The 6,510-nt window shown below is 41.0% G+C and overlaps 2 long non-coding RNA genes across 2 annotated transcripts; both read left to right on the forward strand.

Moving 5' to 3' along the window:
- The first annotated feature begins 1,160 nt into the window (after nt 1-1,160).
- Nucleotides 1,161-2,527, forward strand: LOC132084639 (uncharacterized). The gene is made up of 2 exons (XR_009420086.1): nt 1,161-1,334; nt 1,483-2,527. It is a non-coding gene; the product is annotated as an uncharacterized LOC132084639 (long non-coding RNA).
- Nucleotides 2,528-3,396: 869 nt separating this feature from the next.
- LOC132084669 (uncharacterized) lies at nt 3,397-4,402 on the forward strand. The gene is made up of 2 exons (XR_009420093.1): nt 3,397-3,518; nt 4,115-4,402. It is a non-coding gene; the product is annotated as an uncharacterized LOC132084669 (long non-coding RNA).
- The last annotated feature ends 2,108 nt before the right edge of the window (nt 4,403-6,510 follow it).

The raw sequence follows: 6,510 nt of genomic DNA on the forward strand, positions 1-6,510 counted from the left end.
TCTGATGAGGTGGCCTTTCTTTGCACCTGACAGGGACCAGCATCCCCAGCTGTATGAGAGATAAGTAGAGGGCCGAGACCCACAGAGGGGCTGAAAGCACGGTGCTGGTTTGGGGATTACAGGGAGGGGGTTTTGAGTCCAGTTTGGAGGTGGGGGGGTGTTAATGAAGTGGCCCCTTAGGCCCCATAGAAGCCAAGTCTCACTTTTGATCACAGTGCTGAGGTGTGCAGCAGGGCAGAGCAGTCCCGGTGTGTCTCGTGTCACTTGTCTGTTGTGAATTGTGTGTTGTTTGTGTATCCCATGTCTTTTACCTTAGGGGTGCCTGTCATTAATCTTGGCATCATTGTTAGCATCTGTGATCTCTGCATTCCCTGGCCTGGCACCCAGGCCACAGAACTTTTGACTGGGGAGCTCAGACAGGCGTCAGACTCTCTTCTGTCTTTGGAAGCATCGCATCTGATGTCTTGTCAGGTCTCGGTCTGGGCTGTATGGACAGCTATGCCCCCACCTGGATCCATTTTGGTGGATTAGGACTTGGCGTAATATGAGGTTAGGTAGAGGATTCTGACCGTAGGATTCCTAGGCATCCATCTTTGCAGTTCTTAGAAGAAATCATTCAGTTATCATCTTCTTCCTTCGGGGTTCTCTGAGCCTCATCAGCTCACCATCAGTTTGAACTCGGTCATCTCCTTTTGCATTCTCTCAGTCCTTGCAGCCATTTTCCTTGCCTAGAATTTTCTGTCTGTGTTGTGTCCCCGTTGTCTGTCCTGTCCTGTCCATCCTGTGTCACGGCTGTCAGCACACATTTGTGCCCGAGCTGCTCTGCCCTGCCGCATAGCCTGGTGCAATAGGAGAGGGCCCGGGGATTTGTAATGTGCAGTGTGGGGTGTAGTTGGACTCTAGATGGGATTTGTAGATGGACACAGGATATCTGGAGCTCTTCAGTTCTCATTGAACCGTCTGACTGTTGTCCTAACTTTTTTTTCAGATGCACCTCCTCAGATGACTGCAGTAGTTGTGTAGGTTCCTTCTTCTGAAAGGGAATAGGGCGCAAGAATTCATCTTCCAGAGAATTTTTGCAAGTCCTGGCTTGTATTGTATCTGCCTATGGTGGCTTATGTTCTATGTACCTATACGTCTGTCTTCTATTGGATTTTGGGTAGAAAATTTATCAGTCCAGAGAGGAGACAAGTCCTAGCTGTCAGATAGCCACTCGTTGACCCTTCCTGTCGTCTCACAGGTCCCCGAGGCTGCTGATTTCCCCAGGATCTGCCATTTTACCTCAAGGAGCGGCAGCCAGAAGATGTGTCACAGCACGTTCTTCAGCATCTCGAGTAAGGGCCGCAGTGAGCATTTAAGTGGAAAGATTGTGTGAGCGTGTGTGAGAGCACGTGGCTGTGTCTGTCTGTGTCTGCTCGTCTCTGCGTGTGTGAGTGCATGCTGACTGGATTTAACCTTGTGTGTGTGACTTTTGCTTTCCAGGTTTTGCGACTCCTTGTTAAATTTAGAATAAAAAATCCCCAGCCGGGTTGTATTGCATGAACTGACATGATATGTACCGATTTTGGCTTAAAACCCAGAAAACCAGACGAAGATGAGCAGGAAAAAACCAGAAAAAAACCACATGATGGACAAGAAAAAAACCCAGAAAAAGCCCAGGATGGGCAAGAAAGCAACGAGAAAAAAACCCCAGAAAATAATCCCAGATGGGCAAGAAAAAAACGTAGAAAAACCCCAGAAAATCACCCAAGATGGGCAAGATAAAAACCCAGAAAAAACCCCAAAAAAAAAAACTCTGAGATGGGCAAGAAAAAAAACAGAAAAAAGTCTGAAGATGGGCAAGAAAAAACCCAGAAAAAACCCCCAAGATGGACAAGAAATAACCCAGAAAAAAATTCGAAGAAGGGCAAGAAAAGACCCAGAAAACACCCAGAAAAAAATCGCAACCCAAGTATAAATATAGAAATGTTTGTCAAGTATATGCAAATATATAAAGAAATGTTAAATTATTTGAAATATAAAATAACATAAATATAACATTTATACAGTATTACTTGTGTTATGGATCATATTGATTTTTATTTATTTCCTATAATACACTACAATATTTATATCAATTTTACATCTATCATATCTATCATTTGTTATATGTTATACCAGATTGATATACTCTAGGTTTTTTTAAGTAGTTTAAAATAAAGGGGATTTTTTTTTTATTTGGCAAAAGCAGGTGTTTTAGTATAAACATTATAAATACAAATAATATAAAGGTAGAAATCTAAGAATAGAAATAGATCATAAATAGCTGAAGGTTAATATAAAAATTAAAAATGTAAGGAAAAATAAGTTGTAGCAGTAGATATGGTACATAATTAGGAAAATAATTTATCTCTTATTTGAATAGGATACATGTTATACATAATGATTAATATAATACTTAAGTATAAACTACAAATATAAATGTGAGTGTAGTCATGAGCGCTATAAATATAAAAATATTTCAATGTAGTTTAAAAGAATAGAGCTTTTTTGTATTTATTTAGTTAGGATGGGATTTGTATTTTAAATAGTGAAAGCATGATAGAAATGTAATTTTAGACATTGATTGTATATTTCTATGTGGAAAGATATTTATAAAAGCACAAAACATAAGTAAATATAAATAATAGAAATAGAATAATGTTATATAAATTACATGCTACATCAATGTCCACTATAGCTATGCATGTGAATATAAATACGAAAAATGGAAATAAAAAATTTATTTAAACATGGCTTTAAAGCAAGGGGCCTTGTTTGATTCTGGTGGGGTAAGAGGCAGGTTTTTGGCATTTATTTCAGAGCAGTTTTTGGCGGGGGTCGCCCCTGTTCTTTTTTGCCACCTTGCCTGCCCGCAGCCCCGAGGCGCGCTGCGCCCCCGGCTGGGGCGGGCGGCGGTGCTGCCGCCTTGTGGGCAGAGCGCGGTACTGCAGCTCTGTCGCTACGGGCAGCCGCGAGGCCGCCATCTTGGGAGTGGCGAGTCGCGGATGTCACGGACTTTTCCTTGACCTTCTTAACATGGCAGCGAGAAGGGCGGGGAAGTCGAGGGCCAGCGTCGGTCTAATCGGCTGCCTGCATGAAACACCGACGCCACGGCGGCCCCGATGGATTTTTATGTGGCATTTTAAGTGTATAAGACACGGCCTATGTGGTCAGCGGCGCCGTGGGCGAACATATTTAGGCGGGTTGCTGAGAGGCATCTGGGTAAAACCCTATTTCTTCCGAGGGTCCTCCTCGGCCGCCATTTTGGGAGGGGCGCGTCGCAAATGTCGCGGGCGTTCTTTGACCTTCTCAAGATGGCGGCGAAATGGGCGGGGAAATCGCACGCCCCCATAAATCTCCTCCCCCTGTGGCCACAGAGCGGGATCGCACCCCCCCGAGCCAGCGCCCTGCCCCTCGCCGCTGAGTGCCGGGGGCGGGGCAAGGACGCGGCTGCCGAGCGAGGGAAGGGCGCTGGAGCCAGCGGCGGTCGGCCCAGGGTCTGTAAATGGGGGGGGCGGGTGAAGGACATTCGGTCATGCAAAGGGATGCGATGGCCGAGGAGAACGGCCGCGGCGGGGGCGGCCGGGCGGGGCCGGTTTCGGCGGGCGGCGGAGGTGCGGTCGCAGCGCTCCGCGGGCCGGGGCAGCGGGCGGGGGCGGGCGAGCGGCGTCGGAACAGGGCGGCAGCTCCCGAGCCCGCGCCCGCCCCGCTCCAGGCGCTGGGAGCGACCGCGGGCCGGACAAGCCCGGCGGGGCGGCCCCGGGGCGGCGGGCAGGCGGCGGAGCGGGGCCGTGGCGCTCCCCGCCTTCGCTGCCGCCAGCTTTGGAAGGTCGGGCCGGGCGCCCGCCCCGTCCCGCTGCCTCCCGGTCTCTGTAAACTCCTCTCTGGCTTCATAGGTCCGTGCTGGAGAGAGGGACAAAGGGCCCTGCTGGTTGCCGTGTCCTCGGGGGGCAGAGAGTTCTGACCTTGGCCGCATGGGCTGCCGAGTGTTGGAACAATGGGGATGCGCTTTTATGTATTTAGTGACATTTATGTATTTTTGTGTACATTTTATGTATTTAGTGACATTTAGAGATTTATTCCCCTGCTTCAGGTGAGCGTGCATCATTGCCGGTTTGGGATTGAGTGAAATGGCTGAGGAAACCAGCTCTGGGGGGGAGGCAGGGAAATCCTCTCTTTACCCATTCTTCCGACAAACTCATCACGGCAGGACAGCCTGAAGACTGAAAGTGTAAGAAGATGTGGAGGGAAACAGAGAATCTGGCAGGAGCATCGAACGCACAAGTGCACGAATTTTGCTTTTGGCTTGGATTTAAACTCAGAAGTTGTGAGGAATTTGGGAGTGAGAAGGGATATTTCAGAAGGAGAAGAAGAAAAAGAAGTTGTTGTTACAGTCTTGGCAAAAGCTTCTGTTCTAGCTAATAAAATAAGTTAGTTTAAATTAAAAAAAAAAAAAAAAAAAAGTGGAGTATTTTTTTTCCTACACTATTATATTCATTGGTGGTATATGGTGTGTTGTTTTATTTCTTGGTATTATTAACTCTGTGTAAGTTGTTTTTTGGGTGAAGCTGACTTTCTGGATGGGTTGGTTTGTATTTGAGCTAGGATTAATTTCAAGAGGTTTCTTTCATAGACTTCTGATAGGTATTACTGGCATTTTGGTTTTGTTTAATTTATGTATAAACATACAGCTTTGGTAGGGCCAGCTGGGCTGCTGGAGTTTTGGGTGTGAATTTATTAGATGGCTTTTGTTAAATGCAGTTTTTCATTTTTGAAATGTTTTTCAATGTAGTGGTTTTAAGGTGGTTTTTAAGAATTCACTGTATTGTTTTATGTTGTTTGTAGTTGGTGTATGATAAGGGATGTGGTGTGACTTCTTGAACGCTATGGTTTTAGTGTTCCTAAGTTCCGATTTCTTTCTGGTTCGTTAGGTGTTTTTAGTTTTATTGTTGGGGAGAGGGGCATTTATATGGTGGGTTTTTATAGGCAATATTTTTTAAATTTAGTTAGTGATATTTTGTAGTATTTTAATAGTTTAGATTTTTTTTTTATTTTTATGCTTTTAGTTAATTTGTAAAATTTTTTCAAATAACTTTTCCAGATTATCGGTTATTATTTGTGCATAAACGTAGAGCTTTTTTTTGTTAGTACTGTTTTGGGTCAGTTGTACAGTTTTGAGTCTAGTGAGTTGGTTCGATTTAATTTTTAATGGGTGTTTGTTTTTATTAGTAGTTGTGTCATTTTCAAGGTGTATTTGAGTTTGTGGGTGTTTGAGATATTGGTTTAGGAGGAAGTTTATGATGAGAATGTGTGGAGGCTTTGGGCTGCTTATAGTGGGATTTAAAATTTATTTACAGTTAGGTTTATTTGAGTTTTTATTAGGGTTCAATGTTGTGGGATGTTTGTTCCTTTAGTAATAGAAATAGGTTTTGTTTTGATGTGCTGCAATGGGATGAGCGCGGGCTGCGTACAGGTGCTGACAAAGGTACGGTATTGTTGTGGTTCTGATGTGTCGGGTTAATGAACTTACATGGTCTAACATACACATGAAAATAGAAATAAATATAAATTTAAAAATAAATATGAAATTAGAGTGGTAGACATAGATAACAGATACATACATAAAAGTATAATATATGGTATATAATTGTAACATTATATATAGAGTGGAGTATAATTTATATATATTAAGAAAGATATATAAACATAGAATGTAAATATAAAAAGGTTAAAATAAATTGGAGATTTTTTTCGGTTTTTTTAGGTTGTAGGCTGTTTTTTTAAATACATAATATAAATAGAAATAATATAAAAGTAGAAATCCAGATATACAAATATATAATTTATATACCAATATCTATAAATATCTAATATGAATAAATATAAGTAAAAGAAATACATAATATAAAAATAATACATCTATTATTATAATAAAAGGTATTCTCTCTAATATATATCTATAAATATAATAAATAAAAATTTTAAAGGTAGATGTGAATAGAATTTTAACTACTGTTTAACTCAAGGGATGTCCTCTGTTTTTATAGAGGCAGGAGTTTTATTTTAAATACTATAAGTCTTATAAAAATGTGAATCGTAAGTTAGAAATATATAATAATTATATAAAGAGAAATTGCTAAACTATGAATATAAATTTAAATATAAACATAAGTAAGTAAAATGCAGATTTGTAATATAGAATATAAATAACATTATAGGGCACTATAAATTATAAATAGGAATAAAAATATAAAGCTATGTAAATATATTCCAAAGGAAAGGAATTTTTTTGGCTTTTATTTAAGTAGAGGCAGATGTTATTTAAAATAAAACATAAGTGTTACAGAAGTAAAAATCTTGACAGGGGAATATATAATCAATATGTAAAAATAGGTATAAAATAGATAAATAAGTGCTTGGAGTAGATATAGAATAAAAATTTATTTATAAATTGACATTGATAAAGATAAATGTATAAGTAAGCAATAT

The sequence above is a fragment of the Ammospiza nelsoni genome, chromosome 27 (assembly GCF_027579445.1).
Source record: "Ammospiza nelsoni isolate bAmmNel1 chromosome 27, bAmmNel1.pri, whole genome shotgun sequence".
Taxonomy (NCBI): domain Eukaryota; kingdom Metazoa; phylum Chordata; class Aves; order Passeriformes; family Passerellidae; genus Ammospiza; species Ammospiza nelsoni.